At 40.0% G+C, this 19,186-nt stretch overlaps 1 protein-coding gene across 1 annotated transcript in view; it reads left to right on the top strand.

The window, feature by feature from the left end:
- LOC126094195 (RNA-binding protein Musashi homolog Rbp6) overlaps positions 1 to 18,684 on the top strand; it is a 1,305,639-nt gene extending 1,286,955 nt beyond the window's left edge. The window contains exon 14 of the mRNA XM_049908777.1: positions 13,481 to 18,684. The gene's annotated coding sequence lies outside the window, so the exon portion shown is untranslated. The remainder of the gene's footprint in view (positions 1 to 13,480) is intronic.
- Positions 18,685 to 19,186: the final 502 nt, after the last annotated feature.

Below are 19,186 nucleotides of genomic sequence, written 5' to 3'. Positions count from 1 at the left end.
TGGCCAGGGCAGCAGTCGAACATTTTCTGTATCCAGAATGGCCCGTACAAGACCTGCAACATGCGGTCGTGCATTATCCTGCTGAAATGTAGGGTTTCGCAGGGACCGAATGAAGGGTAGAGCCATGGGTCGTTAACACGTCTGAAATGTAACGTCAGCTGTCCAAAGTGCCGTCAGTGCGAACAAGAGGTGACCGAGACATGTAACCAATGGCACCCCATACCATCATGCCAGGTGATACGCCACTATGGCGATGACGAATACACGCTTCCAATGTGCGTTCACCGCGATGTCGCCAAACACGGATGCGACCATCATGATGCTGTAAACAGAACCTGGATTCATTCGAAAAAATGACGTTTTGCCATTCGTGGACCCAGGTTCGTCGTTGAGCACACCGTCGCAGGCGCTCCTGTCTGTGATGCAGCGTCAAGGGTAACCGCAGCCATGGTCACCGAGCTGATAGTCCATGCTGCTACAAACGTCGTCGAACTGTTCGTGATGATGATTGTTGCCTTGCAAACGTCCCCATCTGTTGACTCAGGGATCGAGACGTGGCTGCACGATCCGTTACACCATGCGGATAAGATGCCTGTCATCTCGACTGCTATTGATACGAGGCCGTTGGGATCCAGTACGGCGTTCCTATTACCCACCTGAACCCACCGATTCCATATTCTGCTAACAGTCATTGGATCTCGACCAACGCGAGCAGCAATATCGCGATACGATAAACCGCAGTCGCGATAGGCTGCAATCCGACTTTAACAAAGTCGGAAACGTGACGGTACGCATTTCTCCTCCTTACACGAGGCATCACAACAACGTTTCATCAGGCAACGCCGGTCAACTGCTGTTTGTGTATGAGAAATCGGTTGGAAAAGTTCCTCGTGTCAGCAGTTGTAGATGTCGCCACCGGCGCCAACCTTGTGTGAATACTCTGAAAAGCTAATGATTTGCATATCCCAGCATCTTCTTCCTGTCGGTTAAATTTCGCGTCTGTAGCACGTCATCTTCGTGGTGTAGGAATTTTAATGGCCAGTAGTGTATTATGACCTCTGCCCACCATGAGATTATATGATACTGGTAGTTGCGCAGGCAAGTGAGAGTGCATAAGCCAAGCAGAGACGAATGGGGAAACATTCTAGTGACGATATGCACTGCAAGTGGGGAAAGCGACCGTCCCAAGTGATTATGACTAAGGGCAGATTGTTAGATTAGATTAGATTCATTTGTCGTTCCATAGACCCAAAAAATGAGATGATTCTCGTGGGTGTGGAACATGTCAGAAATTATAACATCAAAAACATACAATATTTGATTATAATACTTGCTATCCTGATCATTTGTCAGGAGATTTTCAAAATAGCTGAATAAAATACAGTAAACAGGAACAGAAAATATTTACAGAATTAATACGTGTCAGAATGAAACATTGTCATACACTATTAATAAATTTATCGTACACAAAATATCGAATTTTGACTGTTGTGACCAAGTGCTGTCAAAACTGAAATCTAACAGACATTGTTACTTAAGCTGGCTTAACAGTCGCTGTTAAGATATTCATGTATAGAGTAGAAGGAGTTGCCTATCAAAAAGTCTTTCAAACTCTGTTTATACCGTGCTTTATCTGAAACCAAGTTTTTAATGATTGCTGGCAATTTATTGAAAATGTGTGTTCCTGAATAATGGACCCCTTTTTGGACTAAGGTAAGTCATTTTAGGTCTTTATGTAGATTGTTCTTATTCCTAGTATAGTTATTAGGTACTGAGCTATTGGTTGGAAATAGAGATGTATTACTTACAACAAAGTTCATTAAGGAATAAATATACTGAGAAGCAATGGTTAGAATACAAAGTTCCAAGAACAGGTTTCTACATGATATTCTGGAATTTACACCACAAATGATTCTTATCACACGTTTTTGCACCCTAAAAGTTCTGCTCGGTTTGATGAGTTACCCCGGAATATGATCCTATAGGATATAATAGAGTGAAAGTAAGCAAAGTATGCAAGTTTCTTATATTTATATCTGCTACATCTGGCATCATTCTCACTGCAAATTCAGACTTGTTTAGGCGATTAAGCAATTTGTGGTATGCTCTTCCCAACTGAATTTATTATCGAGTTGTAATCCCAGAAATCTGACACTGTTAAACTCTTCGATTTGCATGTCTTCATATGTTATACACATGCTGGAAGGAAATCTCTTATAGATTCCGAACTGCATATAGTGGGTCTTTTCAAAGTTTAATAACAGTGAATTAGCTTTAAACCATTTTTTAATGTCAGTGAAAATGTCTAAATCTGTACTTGACTTTCTACTTCTTCCAATGTTTGTGTATTTGCAAACAAAACAAACTTAATATCTGGCAATGTATCAGACGAGAGGTCATTATGTACACAAGAAAAAGCAATGGACCCAAGATGGAACCTTGAGGAACACCACATGACTCAGAATCTCTGAATGGTCAAGCTGGCCAGCTTTCCGCATGTTACTGTCGTGAGTGTCTGTGGAAAGCGGCTGAAGGATGCTGAAACCGTAAGTAGGCACAAAGTGTTGGACACCCACGTCTCAACACAGGACTTGTAGGTCGGAGGCTGGGCAGCCCTATAACGCAGGTCAGGCAGCGATCTGTGGCATATCTGATGACGGAGTACAAATTTTTGGGAAGGTGGTATGTACCAAAACAAGAAAAAACTGTATAGCAATCATGGACTCTAAAATGCATACCTTAAGAGCTGTGACCATTTGTTTAGTAGAAGAGATGTGTTTCCCAGTAGTGGAGGAACAAAAGCTCATAGCGCTTCTGATATGCTCTTTATAACACATGTTTATTGGACATTTCCTTTTTCTTTTGATCTATACCGCCACATGTCAAAATATGGAAAGCAAAAAGCTTGCAGATGAAGAGGTTCGTTTCACAGTATCGAAGATGAAGAACTGCACATAGCTCTTAAAGCGTGCATTTTGGAGCCCATGTGTACTGGACTTTTTTGCTTCGAATAACTGTTTCTGTCATATCCCTGAATGTTGATCATTCCTCCTGGGGGATCCTGTATAGCAGCGGTTTTGCGTGGTGTGGATTCGACAAGTGTTTGGTAGGTTTCCACAGTTATATGATACGAGATATCTGTGAACAGGTCACTCAATTCCCGTAAATTACCGGTCAGTGGTTTCTGGGTGTGGAAGTGTATCCCGATGGCGTCTCAGATGTGTTCCGCTGTCTCGGAGCAGGTGAATTCGGTGGCAAAGAAATCGCCGTCAGAACAAACATGAAGCATGAAGGGATGCAAATTGTCCGCAGTAATGTTCCCGTTGTCCACAACAGTCAAGGCTCCTGCATTACTACCAACGCTCCATGGAGACCTACGTGAATGTCCTCCACTGCATAATACTACCCCCGCCAGCATGTGTCCGTGGTGCGATACATGGCTCTAACAGCAGTAAGCCCGGATGACGGCGTATCCCGTCAAGGCCATGCTGCTGGTGCTACAAGAAACGTCACTGATCAGACCAGTTTCTATTTATACACGGTCCAAACTCCCTGATTCTATGCCCTGTAGAATCATAATTACCGGTGTCGTTGGGTCAACACAGAAATTCGTGGGAGTTATCTGCTACGGAGCACCGTGTTTTACATTTTTCTCTGAATTCTGTCCTCCAGACTACTTGTGGCTGCCCCAGCATTCCATTATGTCCTCAGATCAGCCACAGATCGCCGACTGTCCTACTTTACATTCCTGGCAAGCCTCCGATTTCCAAGTTCTGCGATGAGGTGTGGACGTCCTACACTTTGTCGCCTATTTGTGGCTTCAACGTCGTTCAGCCACTTCCCATAGATGCTCGACACATTAGCAAGCAACCAGTCGATCAGTTACGCCCTTTCTCGACGCTCGGACCATACCTTTTTCAAAGTTGCTTATGTCAGTTGATTTCCCCATTTGAGACCCGTATCGTCGCTACAATAAATCTCTATTCGTCTGTTCCACTTACATTCTTTCCTTATCGTGTTATCTGCCCGAAACGGAAACGGGAAACATTCAGTCGTGCTATTAGCAGTGATCCTAAAGTTTTGGGTGATCAATGAAGTTAAAAACAATCACACTCCGTTACAGTCTTATGGAACAATGGAGCAACAGAATTAGTGCCGCCAGTGGTTTGTTCAGACAAAGAAGCGATTCTTACACATTAGACTGTGAATAAGTGCTGTCGAAGTGATAGTGTACAAGTAGTACCCTCCAACACAAGTGGTAGTCAATGTTATTATTTGTTGCGCTACGTAGCTCATAGGCGTACATACGTGTAGCGCGCGTGGCAGATCACTTGTTACACTGCCGAAGTGTATTCTGACACTTCTTTCCTCCCTCAATTCTCTCCCCACTAAACGAAATGGTGCTACCGCTCTGGCCAGGTCCTCGGTTTACTTTGCTGGGCAATAATTATTTATTTATATAGCTTGTGGGAAAACAACAGCAAATACTTGACACATGTAAAACAGGAAAATTACACGTAAAGGAAACTTTCGAAAATATTAAAAAAAAACGAGTATAAAATAATTCGGTGTGAACATTTACTGAGGTACTGATATAGCAGTTACTCAAGAAATGTTATGTCTAGGGAACTTAGCCATATAATTATTTTTGGAGAGGTCTTTATTAAATCATTCTAGCCCACTTGAAATCTTCCAATTGGACACTCGCTAATAATGTGTCGTACAGTTTTCTCCATTGCACCACAGTCACATTCTGCACTACGTACAAAACCTCATTGCATGGCTGGTTACAATATGGTTGAGGCTGTTCAAGATTTTTCTTACAACTGGTTGGGTCAATCTGATTCTACAGAACTTGGCCTGCAAACAGTTTTCACTTAGCTATCCGTACAGACTTTCTAGCCGTTCTACTTTTAAGCCTGGTGGACAGGTGTTGAGAAAGAATTTTGACGAGTGGAGAATTTCTAGATATTGTTTTGTTGCATGCCTTACACCTTGTCGGCTTTTGTCCTTTGCGATGTACTGGTGCTATCTGAGACAAGGTATGAAGGGGTCTGTTGTTCACTTTAGTGAGCCAGAGGAAATGACGATATGCAAACTCGACCCGAACTTTTGCAAGTCTGAGGTTAAAGCTTTTACTGCTGTTGCTATGCAGCGTCCAATGTTGTTCGTAATGAATGCAAATACAGGGGATGGACAAATATATGGAAACACCGTGAGAAATGCATACCTACTTGAACATGAATACAGATGCTAGACACTGTTGCAGTTGACAACTAATGGCACTTGTCCAACGTCTTCAGTACGTTGAAAGTGTCAGTCGTGGTTGATTGGGTGGTTGATTTGGGGGAGGAAACCAAACAGCTACGTCATCGGTCCCATCGGATTAGAGAAGGATGGGGAAGGAAGTCGGCTGTGCCCTTTCAAAGGAACCATACCGGCATTTGCCTGAAGCGATTTAGGGAAATAACGGAAAAGCTAAATAAGAATGACTGGACGCATGTTTGAACCGTCGTCCTCCCGAATACGAGTCCAGTGTGCTAACCACTGTACGACCTCGCTCGGTCAGTCGTGTTCATAATACTGTTCTGTGTAGTGCTTTACCTCGGAGCTCTGTGGCTGAGCTTATCAGATGAATTCTTAGTGTATGTAAGGAACATTAGAGGTTCTATCACCTTTCCTGAGGAACTTCCGATGTCACTTTCATTTCTGTAGAACATTTGCCTTTCCATTACAGCTGACTGGATCCTATTAGTCACCTGCACCTCGAGACAATCACATACACTGCCTGATGAAATCCTATAGTGCTGACGCTCTTGTCTGACAAATCGTTGACGTACACTGTTGTTCCAGACTTAAGGGTGAAAATAACTTTCGGATGATGTGTCACTGCCAAGAAACATGTGGTGTCACCGCCAGACACCACACTTGCTAGGTGGTAGCTTTTAAATCGGCCGCGGTCCGATAGTATACGTCGGACCCGCGTGTCGCCACTGTCAGTAATTGCAGACCGAGCGCCGCCACACGGCAGGTCTAGAGCGACGTCCTAGCCCTCGCCCAGTTGTACAGACGACTTGCTAGCGAAGCTACACTGACAAATACGCTCTCATTTGCCGAGACGATAGTTAGCATAGCCTTCAGCTACGCATTTGCTACGACCTAGCAAGGCGCCATTTATCCTTTGCTATGCATCTGATGAAGCATGAACCATCTGACCGATGTACACCAATTATGGAATAAAGTTAAGTATTACTTCAACTACGTACTTTATTTGCTACTATAATTTCCGTTAACTGTTCCAGACCTCACGCCAGTCTGCGTGAGCTTGCACGCGTGCATTTCGGCCTCCTCTAGTAACACGGTGTTGGCTCTTCTGCCAACACTACAAAACATATGAGTAGCTGGATGAAACTTGGACCATGTGTAGAACGAACTGGTGCAGTACAGTGAAAAAATGTAACTGGAAGAAATACACAATGAGATGAACAGAAACGCCGCGACTTATGATTGCCTCCCTGAAAATTACAAATGGCGGGACATGGTTCTTCATATGGTCTATGATCACCAGAGATAGCAGTGCATGCTCTGCAAGTGCTTCCATGCTGGCCACAAGGTTGGTAAGGAGTTCTTGTAGTAGGGCGTTCCATTTCTCTACCAGTGCAGTTGACAAGTGCAGGATGGTCGTTGATGAATGTGGAAGTGCAACATTACGTCTCCTCAAAGCATCCCAAGTGTGCCCAATGGGATTTGAGTCAGGGTAACGCTCAGGCTATTCAATTAGCTGAATATCCTCTCGCTCGTAGAGCTCCTCACCTATGCTGTTGGGGATTGGGTTGCGTTGTTTCGGGGAAGAGGCCGAACAGCAAGGTGTTCGGTCTCATAGGATTAGGAAAGGACGGGGAAGGAAGTTGGCCATGCCCTTTCGAAGGAACCATCCTGGCATTTGCCTGGAGCGATTTAGGGAAATCACGGAAAACCTAAATCAGGATGGCCGGGCGCGGGATTGAACCGTTGTCCTTCTGAATGCGAGTCCAGTGTGCTACACACTGCGCCACCTCGCTCAGTGTGCTGTTGGGTATGGTCGCACATTGTCATTCATAAAAAAGAGAGATCAGGGCCCAATGCACCGTTGATAAGACGCATTTGGGGTAAGGAGTACAGTATCACAGTAACAAAGACTGGCGAGTGTGCGGTGTTCAAAGATTTTGGAGGTCAGCACGCCCATGCGGCATTATGCATGGACCACCAAAACGTTACACAATGTTCTTGTTTGCATTACGTGTTTTCGCCATGTGAGGGTATGCCCAGAATAAGTACTCAGACTGTATCTGATCTCATGAGAGAATAGTATTGAACCCCAATCCACGTCTGTGAAGTCCCTATGCGCCTGGCACCATCGTAAACGGTGCCACCGATGTGTGGTACTGGTCGTCGGGCAAAGAGACCATCCCCATGCAAACACCGTGGCACTGTGGAGCGTGAGGTTGTGTGCCTTTCACTACTGTCAAATTTGATTTCAGTTGTACCCTCTGTTTCACGCGGGTCCCTCATTGCCTGATGTACAATACAGCGGTTATCTGCTGCTGTAGTTCACCAAGGTCGATCACCTCCTCTATTTCGTGCTGCAGTGCCTGTGGCTGGAATCTCTCCCCATCCACGTAACGTGTGCAATACCAAATGCCTGGATCACACTTGACATGGTGCGTACTCCTTTCGATATACCGATGATTCTTCGCCCTCAGAACTCATCTAATGTTATCTCCGCGCCCTGCTGTAATGAATACAGCAACAGTGCACTGTAACTGCTCGTTAATAAACATATTACGTCTATTCCCGCTCCTTCAACTGCCTTGCGTTGCGATACCAGCCCCATTTTGCGCTATAGTCTGGTAGACATCACGACATGTCATGTCCAACTGTATGTACTTGTTTCGGAGACCTCTGGCAGCATGCACCAGCTTTTCATTCATTTCCATGGAGTACTTAGTACGTTATGTCACTTTATCTAGCTCATCCTTAAGTTTCGCAGAACAGTGTAATTAGAATACATGGGGGAGAGATGGTGCACATGGTCAAAATCGCATTTGTGAAGTCCAGTGGTGCACTGTTAGTAATTACCTTCTCTCTCTCTCTCTTTTGAACGAAGCAAACATACCAATTGTATACAACGTAGAATTTTTTTTTTTTTGCTTTCTCTTTTTCCTTTTTCGGTTTAACGTTTAAACATAATCATGAAAAGCCACGCAAAGTGGCTGCGCGGTTTGAGGCGGTATGTCACGGATTGCGCAGCCCCTCCCGCCGGTGGTTCGAGTCCTCCCTCGGGCATGGGTGTGTGTGTTGTTCTTAGCATAAGTTAGTTTAAGCAGTGTGTCAGTCTAGGGACCGATGAGCTCATCAGTTTGGTCCCTTAGGAATTCACACACATTTGAACATTTCTTTTGACCATGAAAACATCTTTATACTGCGGCGTTTGTCCGTTACGTATGGGTGACATGCCACAGCCTATGAAACCGAAAAAACTACCCTGTTCTCAAGTCAAAACATATATTTTGTCAATGTCAGGCGAATAAATTTTAAATAATTAGCTAATATATACAGGGTGGTCCACTGATCGTGACCGGGCCAAATATCTCACGATATAAGCGTCAAACGAAAAAACTACAAAGAACGAAACTTGTCTAGCTTGAAGGATGAAACCAGATGGCGCTATGGTTGGCCCGCTGCCATAGGTCGAACGGATATCAACTGCGTTTTTTTAAGTAGGAACCCCCATTTTTTATTACATATTCGTGTAGTACCCTAAAGAAATATGAATGTTTTGGTTGGACCACTTTTTTCGCTTTGTGACAGATGGTTCTGTAATAGTCACAAACATATGGCCCACAATTTTAGACGAACAGTTGGCAACAGGTAGGTTTTTTAAATTAAAATACAGAACGTAGGTACGTTTGAACATTTTATTTCGGTTGTTCCAATGTGATACATGTACCTTTGTGAACTTATCATTTCTGAGAACGCATGCTGTTACAGCGTGATTACCTGTAAATACCACATTAATGCAATAAATGCTCAAAATTATGTCCGTCAACCTCACTGCATTTCGCAATACGTGTAACGACATTCCTCTCAACAGCGAGTAGTTCGCCTTCCGTAATGTTCGCACATGCATTGACAATGCGCTGACGCATGTTGTCAGGCGTTGTCGGTGGACCACGATATCAAATATCCTCCAACCTTCCCCACAGGAAGAAATCCGGGGACGTCAGATCCGGTGGAAGTGCGGGCCATGGTATGGTGCTTCGACGACCCATCCACCTGTCATGAAATATGCTATTCAGTACCGCTTCAACCGCACGCGTGCTATGTGCCGGACATCCATCATGTTGGAAGTACATCGCCATTCTGTCATGCAGTGAAACATCTTGTAGTAACGTTTGTAGAACATTACGTAGGAAATCAGCGTACATTGCACCATTTAGACTGCCATCGATAAATTGGGGGCCAATTATCCTTCCTCCCATAATGCCGCACCGTATATTAACCCGCCAAGGTCGCTGATGTTCCACTTGTCGCAACCATCGTGGATTTTCCGTTGCCCAATGAGTGCACATTATGCCGGTTTACGTTACCGCTGTTGGTGAATGACACTTAGTGGCTAAATAGAACGCGTGCAAAAATTCTGTCATCGTCCCGTAATTTCTCTTGTGCCCAGTGGCAGAACTGTACATGAAGTTCAAAGTCGTCGCCATGCAATTGGCTGGCTCTGAGCACTATGGGACTTAACTTCTGAGGTCATCAGTCCCCTAGAACTTAGAACTACTTAAACCTATCTAACCTAAGGACATCACACACATCCATGCCCGAGGCAGGATTCGAACCTGCGACCGTAGTGGTCGCGCGGGTCCAGACTGTAGCGTCTAGAAACGCTCGGCCAGCCATGCAATTCCTGGTGCATAGAAATATGGTACGTGTGCAATCGATGTTGATGTAGCATTCTCAACACCGACGTTTTTGAGAATTCCGATTCTCGCTCAGTTTGTCTGCTACTGATGTGCGGATTAGCCACGACAGCAGCTAAAACACCTCCTTGGGCATCATCATTTGTTGCAGGTCTTGGTTGACGTTTCACATGTGGCTGAACACTTCCTGTTTCCTTAAAACGTAACTATCCGGCGAACGGTCCGGACAATTGGATGATATCGTTCAGGATACCGAGCAGCATACATAGCACACACCCGTTGGGCATTTTGATCACAATAGCCATACATCAGCACGATATCGACCTTTTCCGCAGTTGGTAAACGGTCGATTTTAACACGAGTAATGTATCACGAAGCAAATACCGTCCTCACTGGCGGAATGTTACGTGATACCACGTACTTACACGCTGGTGACTATTACAGCGCCATCTATCACAAAGCGAAAAAAGTGGTCGAACTAAAACATTCATATTTCTTTACGTACTACACGAATATGTAATAAAAAAATGGGGGTTCCTATTTTAAAAAACGCAGTTGATATCCGTTTGACCTAAGGCAGCGCCATCTAGCGGGCCAACCATAGCGCCATCTGGTTTCCCCCTTCAAGCTAAATGAGTTTCGTTTTTTGTAGTTTTTTCGTTTGATGCTTATTTCGTGATATATTTGGCCCAGTCACTATGAATGGATTACCCTGTATATTCGGGCATAGTGAATAATTTTGTGCACTGATCTTCATGAGTGTATGTGAACAGCATAAAAATTCACACTAAGTCATTTGAAATAAAATAAAAACAAAACTGAAAATTTTCGTTTATCTAATACTGTTATTTGATTTGTGTGGAAGCATCCCTAACGGAAAAGTGTGCTACATATATACCGGAATTTATTGCGGCATGTATTCCGATCTGTAGGGGAGATACGCCCGCACCTTGTAAATTCAGTACCTTGATAGCCAAGATGGCCGTACAGGTATCAAAATACGCCCAGTAGAACTTACTGTTAATACAACTACTCAAACATTTGGAAATATTTGACTATTTAGCATTGGCTAAAAACTAATCGTGACGCAGAAAAGGTATTGAAGGGATAATTTGAGACTTAGCTCAGTTATCCCTCCAGAGCGCATGGAAGACTGACTCGATCGAAACGTATAGCATCGATCGAAACGTACAGCATGCTGGGTTCTATTAGTCAAACAATCCTCCAGTCAGTCAGATATTTTCGGAGATACTGTTAATCTTCAACGACGTGGTACAGCGTTGAAGGCTGTTCCGTAGTCTAGGAAGACGGAATCTAGCTGTTTGTCTGCATCTACTATTGGATAACCTCACAGCCTCAGTTCTGCCAGTGTCTCCTACGTTTCAAACTTCACATAATCTATCCCACGAACGTTGCTGGACTAGCAGATATGGAAGAAAGGATATTAAGAGAAGTGGTTCCAGGGTAGGGTTGCATCAAGAATGACTCTTTCAGTCTGTAGCGAGGTGTGCACTGGTTCGAAAATTTCCGCAGATTACAACTGTATGCTGGACCTCCACTAAGTTTCAGACCAGCGCACTCTCCTCTGTAGAGTGATACATTATTTTCTCAAAAACTTCTTGACTGAAATTAACCATTTTCATTTTGAGCTACTCCGGATAGGTATTGAAGAGAGGTTCCCTGAAGTTTGGAAAGTAGAAGAGAGGCACTGGCAGAATGAAAACTCTGACGTCGAACCGCGAGTCGTGCGTGGGTAGCTTATTAGTTCGTAATCCACTACAGTCACTGTCTTTCTCTTAGCCCGCCATCTTCACAAACCTCATAAAGTAAGCAACAGGTAGCCTATCCACAAGATTTCGTCACAAATGAGAGTAAGGAAAGCTCCAGCCGAATGTTAGAAGGTTTTTCTGGATGTGCTAAACCGGTCTGTTATTGCCTGTTACGGTACAAAGTCCGTCTCTCCCCCCCCCCCCCCACCCCCGACACCCCGAGACAGCTCGAAGCCCTCCTCAGTACTCACACCGAGTGAGGTGGCGCAGTGGTTTAGCACACTGTAGCACAATGGACTTGCATTCAGGAGGACGACAGTTCAAATCCGCATCTGGCCGTCTAGCTTTAAATTTCCTCTGATTTCCCTAAATCAATCCAGGCATATGCAAGGATGGTTCCTATGAGAGGGCACGGCCGTTCCTTCCTCATCCTTCACACATTCGGGTCCACTCCCTCTTACGCTGATAATAGCTTGGTCTTCAGCGATTCCAGTTGGTGGACTGATTTATTAACATGGATCATTTGGCTGTGGTCATGACTAAAGAGCCATGCAGTCTGCTGAGTCTTCCTGTTTTATCTAGTTCACAATAACAAATATCGACCATTGGCCAGTGACATAACTCGTGGATCCGTTGACTGAATCCTCACCACTGGAACCTCGAATTCTGTCGTCATTTCCATCACTAAGGTTGTTTGCAGAACTCAAACATCCAATAGCTCAGGTCTATTGAAGTTTACACAATACACAGGAATATGTAGTGGGAGTTTATTAGATTATGCTCCAAAGTATATCTGCATTAAACGATACTACTAGTCGAGAAAATTCCATTACACGATTCGGTTTCTCTAGTTGAGAGGCGACATTTTATAAATCTTATTCTTCTTTTTCTTCTCCTCGTCCTTCTTCGTATTCCAGAAATGTTTCTTCTTATGTATGTCAGATCAGTGCCTCTGTTGGGGTTTATACAGGCTACACAGCAAGGTATGCAACATATACATTATAAATTTACATGGGCAATACATCGCTGCCCACCAAAAGAACGTATCGTCTTTATATTGAAATCCTGTTTTTATTAGGTCTGTTAACCATTGTATTTTCTTGTCCATTCATCGATATCTGATGCGACTCTTTAAAGTTTTTCTAAGATTGTGTTGATTACTGCAAATATCTGTTCACAGGAAACAAAATAAGATGTTACTAAGAAATTCACTGTCAGCTCTGTGAATGAGTGATGCTATTATATTCAGTGAAAAAGCTGCTTTCAATCAATGGGATACATCTATGTAGGCATTCAGTCCACTTTAGAAAAATATTCGTCAAAATTTAGTTGCAACAGAGCTTTGTAGCAGATACCAGTGATAGAAATAACCTGGATTTTCTCAGCAAGCGATATTTAGGTATTACAAATGTAATGTTACAGAGTGGAATATATTCTCAGGATAAAATGATGTGAAAACCTGAGTATTCTGAACAAGATACTGTAGATTTACTCTCATTAGTTTTTCAAATTATGTATGAATTTTGGAATGCTGTGCTGAACTATTTAAAAGTGAATAAACATTGTCATGTGTATCGCTGTCATAATCCAGAATTTTCACCATTGCTATATAATATGGTATATATTCTGAATATTGGCAACAAAAACTAGTTTTTAATGAGATATCTACATTAACGGAACACAAATTACAAATTTCATGGTTGAACTTATTTGGTAACAACTGCAAAACTGTTCCTTCCTTGTGTGTTTCAGGTTTTGGGTCACTGTGGAAACTCAGGTTGTCACAACGTGAACGAGTGCCGTCTTCTTCTGTTTCCTGCAGTGCACGGCCAACAGTGAATGCACATGCTGTTCAGACTCTAATTCAGTATATACATTAAATTTGACCTGCCCTTCACATTGGAGGCATCAACATTATATATACATATATATATACACACACACGATATATATGCATCAAAAAGAGAGACTCTGTTTCCGCCTGAAGGCTCTTACATTCTTTAAACATACTATTAGCTAACCTTTGCGTGCTCATTCACTTAAAAATTTAATGTTTCACTTTCTGATGAAAATGTGATTATTTGAAACCGTTCATTGTAATTTTTGGTTTCACATTTCAGGACTTACAGGTTCCCAGAGAAGATCTCTTATTGTGTTATCTTTAGCCTCTGAACTCTTGGACATTTAGATGATTTACAAAAATGAAATATGCACATTCTTGAGCTTCCAATTCATTATCAGCTATCAGCATACACTGACATTTAGTTCTGTCATTTCATCTCTCATTACCAGTGTGTGACCAGTGCATTAAAAATCTGTATTTTAAAACAAAATTGCTCTCTTCTGTATCTGAAGTACAGATTCTTGATACATTATAAGTTAGTTCTGTGGGAGTTCTGGCGGAAAAATACTTGCTACTGTTATAAGAAATGATTAATGATTTATAAATTTAATTGAGAAAAAGTTTTGTGACACTGTGGAGTGATTGAGTATGTCACAAAATCAAAATACTTATACTTATTGCAAATGTTAATCTATATTCTAGACATAAATACAGACAAATATATTGATAAGAACTATTATTACAGTTATTATTATTATTATGATATACATTAATCATATTGTATTATACATATATGCTCTTGGAGGACACTGTGGATACTACTTTGTGTTTGCTGGAAAACATTGTTTATGCAGAACATAAATTACTCCAGTCTGCAACACTGAAAGATCTTCATATGTCTTTCACATTCTGGTATTTTCTTGCATGATTTCCTTTGCCACATGGCTGAATTTTGGAGGATAGTGATAACTATTGTAGGAATATGGCACTCAAATTTTCCATTTCCTTACAACATGTAGCTTCACGTATTTTGTTTGGTTTAATCACTGTACAAAGTGCCATTTTCATACATCATTCCTCCATAGAACAAAGAAATTTTGTTAATAGATTTGCACTTTGATCAGTCCTTGATAGCTTACAGGGTACTGCTAATGAAATGAATTACATTGTCACATTAAATGTAATGGACCAAGAGTGCAAATGACCACAGGACATACACATTGCAAATATTTTCAAGCAATTGCACTAGGTCTAAAGCCAATCTTTTCAGTACAGTTTTCAGTTTATGTTCTATCACAAAATTTTTTAAGTAAGATCAATAGCGTGCAGAACTTGAAATCAGTAAAGAGAAATATAAAATTTATGAAGTTAAAGAAAGTGAGGGCAGATCTTTAACACATCCTTCTTAAGGACATGCTAAACAATATTATATATTTTACATTTATATACATATATATACACATCTATATTTTAATTCTTTTAACTTTTATGCATTTGTATATACAAATAATTATTGATGTTTTAATATGTCATTAAGTGTATATCCTTGTGATGGTGATAAATCACCAAAATATGCAGGGACATGAAATTATGCTGTTTGTACATAATGAACAACAACAAAGGATTAGAAATAGTTTAGAAAAATGTGTAGCTTCATATTACCCTTAGATATATCGAATTAGTGTGTAGCTATTTAATTGTTTAGAATTAGGTAAAGTAAATCACATTTTACATGGAAGTCCATGTCTTTTCCTGATCAGAGGAAGAAAACAAGACATAATAATGTGTTTGAGAAGGTGTTGTAACACTTAAAGCATGTAGTGTCATTAATTTCTTTGTGGTGAATCAGTCAAGCAGAAAATGACTTTGTTAATAAATAGTAAGCACACTAAAACAAATTTTAACTGTCATTTTGAAAAATGATGGGCAGAAGATGTGATTGAAGGTGTGAACTTTCGATGGATGTTGCACATTAAAAGAGCAAATATCATGTATACAAAACATTTTTAATTTCTGTATATGGCAGATTGAGGTGTGTGTTGTTGATTTATAAGGAAACACTGTTTCCTTCCTGTGTGTCACATTTCCATAACAAAAGACATTTCAAATGAATATGCAATTATGATACCCAACTCAAGATTTTTGTTAACAATAAGAAGTAATTGGCTCCTATTATCAGAAATTTGCTAGTAAACAGCAGAAATTAATTTGTGAACATTAATTCCTAAAACAGCAAGGAGAGTAAAACACTAACTAAAAAGCCTCATGATTAGAGACCACTAATATACACTGGAGGCTTATAAACTGTAAGTCTCATTGTTGCAAGAATCATAACTATTTATATTTTAATCCTGTATGTAGATTTGTGTTAGAAATTTCTTGAATTTCAGTTATTCTTAATATACCTTTATTAAAGTTCTGGTATGCCAGTTTTATTTTGAAATTGGAAAAAGTAGTTCTGTCCCCTGTGATACAGCAATGACATTAGACTCATCAGAATCTCCCATTTGTTGAATTAAATTTACACTGAAATGATGTTGCAACAATGAAAGCTGTTATTTTGATTACAACTGCACCAGAACAAGGAAAACATGACTTTGCATTCTATATATGTTAAATGTTTATGCCTTTAAGTTGTCAAAATAACATTTTATTCCAGAGCATTCTAGAACACTTAGTTGGCTACTGCATTTTTGGCTCTACTTAAACCACAGTGGCCAAAGAATCGTCAGTACAAAGAGAAATGTTGTTATTGAAGGCATTACGGCCTACTGCAAGTATTTTGTTTTACTCTGTAGTTCAAGGTGATATAGAATGTGAATGCGTTATCATGAAGTAATGTAGAAAAATGTGTGTCGGTAGCAAAAATTGGGATATATCTATATATTATATATATGAGAATTATATATGAAATGATGAAGTGTCCTAAGATAATTAGTAATTGCATTAGTTTATACATATGTCTCATCATGATTCATCATTGGTTAAGATGGAGACTTATTTCATCTTTTACTGTTATGTGGTCTTGTGGTCCTTGTTTATCATCATTTTAATGTAGCACTTTGTTCCTGGTACACTCAGCTGCTATGTGTAAGTGAAATATCATCTCTTAATTTCAGCTCATTGTAACAATTTTAAATTGGACAATATGCATGAAACAGGAAGTAAAGAATAACAGATAATCACAGGACAAGTGTTGAAGGAAACTTTTGTTATTCTTTTACTTGTTTACTAAAGCACTCATATTTGATTTTTGTGTTGCAGAAAGTCTTGGAGTGCAAGTAATCCTTTAAATGTCTTTGGGAAGAGCTATTTCTGAGTACTGACTGTTAATATTCAACCTGTTTCCATCTAATTTATTTTTGTGTCTATACAAGAACACAGTTAATGTTCCTTGTTTCTAGAGTGAAGTTTATTAGTAACAGTGTTTTAATCAGTAGACATCTCCAAAGCAATACAGTGCTGCAGTGCTGTGGCAGTACTCTTTAACATAAATCCTGTATTTTGATACCATGAAATTGTTAATAAAATAAAAATTGAATATGTAAAATAAAAGTCTGTGTGAAGAGAATATTTCTTTGATGAGATTGAAAGATATTATTGAGGTTGGTATTGAAGATGTGTTATAATAATATAGAAAACATTTTTAATATAAAGCCAAATGATGACTGCTTCTTAATACACCATCTATCTTTTTGATAGATTTTTGTATCATAATGTATGAATTTTAAGAGCATTCAGTGTTTTTGAATAGAAGAGTGTATGTCAATACAGATCACTTGTAAAGAACTGGACTTTACATTCAGATAGTGTGGATGTGTGCATGTCTGCGTTCTTAATTCTTACAGACTGATATTCAGAAAAGCAATAATAATATGGTAATTATTTAAACCCCATGTATGAAAAATCTTTGTACTTCTATCACAGCAATGCTAATGCTTAGCTTCTGCCTCAGTATTGTTGTTGATGTGTACTTTAATCTGGAAATTACACCGCGCTGTTTGAAAAAAATTGTCTTGAGCCTTCTGTACTCAGCCAGGTTGTTATGAGCTTCCGATATAGTGCATTAGTTCAAAAATAAGTGAAAAATGACACATGTGATAGTTTTGTGTCTGTGACATTTGTGTGGTGATGTTGACAGCATTCACATAGCTTTGTAACAGTGACAACTGTGTCTCTCCTCCTGATTCCTGTGTGGAGTAATACATGAATTCTATTACTTTTTGTAATCAGATTATTTTATTTATGTGTAACTAATAAGTGATACAGTTCATCTTAGTTTGAGGGAGGGGTGTGCACCACAAACTTTACTAGCAGGACATACAATCTGTGTCAGCACGTTCTGCAGTTAAATGATGTGAAAATTACAGATGTAGTTGTAATGAAACTTAAGTGCATGAACTACATGTACAGAAATGTACTATATGTTGCTGTGTTCACATTACGCATACTGAAACAAAGCTTTATGTACAAAAGCATTCATCATTTGGCTGGAACTGTTTTGTACACAATTTCACACACACACAATAATCAACACACACATATTATCCATCTACACCAATACACTCTTTGACCCAGCTGGGCATGTCTTCCGTAGTAGGCATGCAGTTGAACTATTATGTTAATATATCCCTTTTATCACATGTTGTTGTGATTAATATACTGTTTACACTATGGTATTATGTAAAATGTATGTTATTAATGGATAGAAGTGTTACCTCTTTGTTATGAAAATACAATGTAATAACCAAACTGAATGTAACAATTAAGTGACGTATGTATGCTTGTGTTACTTGTGTGTGCAGTTGTCATACATGCATTACATAGAACAAATATAGTTGTAATTGTCATTTATGTTATAAGAACACTGCTTCTTCACTGAAGCTGTTGTATTGAAATTTAGTGTATAAACAAATTTTCAAAAGAGAAAGAGAAATATATCCAAATAATTTGAATAATTACAAAATAACCAAATTATCGTATGTATTACAAATGGTGGTACTCTATCACGTTTATTCATAATAAGGGTAATTGGTTAACTATACACTGAAACACACACACACACACACACACACACACACACACACACACACACACACACAAAAAGAGCACACTGTTATGGTGGCACATAGAAAAATTACATTTGTTGATCCATGATACTGCATAGGTATCAATACTCCAAGCCAATGAACACATTAAGAAATTAAAATTCGATAAAATATTGAGGATGCTACTTTTGGCTTATTGTTGGGTTGTAAATATGAAAATATTTATTTCCTATTTTGGAATTAAATTGGACTTAGCATGGACTGAAAGGAACCATGACCCAAAGAATATCATTGAAAGTACTTGGTAGTAACAGCAAAATTTTCTACACTTTCAGACATTCTGCACTCCCATATAGTTTTTGGTAGATGGAGTATTGATTATCTTCGTGACCAAGGACTGCTAGATTGCGAGTACATTTAGTACTACTGAGTAGGCTAGAAACTGTTTTGCCTGTATGAAGGCACATAACAAGACTTCATGACAGAGTTTCTACCCACATTTAGGTTACAACAACATTTTTTCAAATAATTTTGTTAAATTAATGTGTGCATCACAAACAAGTGAAA

Source organism: Schistocerca cancellata, chromosome 1 (assembly GCF_023864275.1).
Source record: "Schistocerca cancellata isolate TAMUIC-IGC-003103 chromosome 1, iqSchCanc2.1, whole genome shotgun sequence".
NCBI classification, from domain to species: domain Eukaryota; kingdom Metazoa; phylum Arthropoda; class Insecta; order Orthoptera; family Acrididae; genus Schistocerca; species Schistocerca cancellata.
Note: the sequence above shows the minus strand (reverse complement) of the source record. Positions and strands in the feature narration are given on the sequence as shown.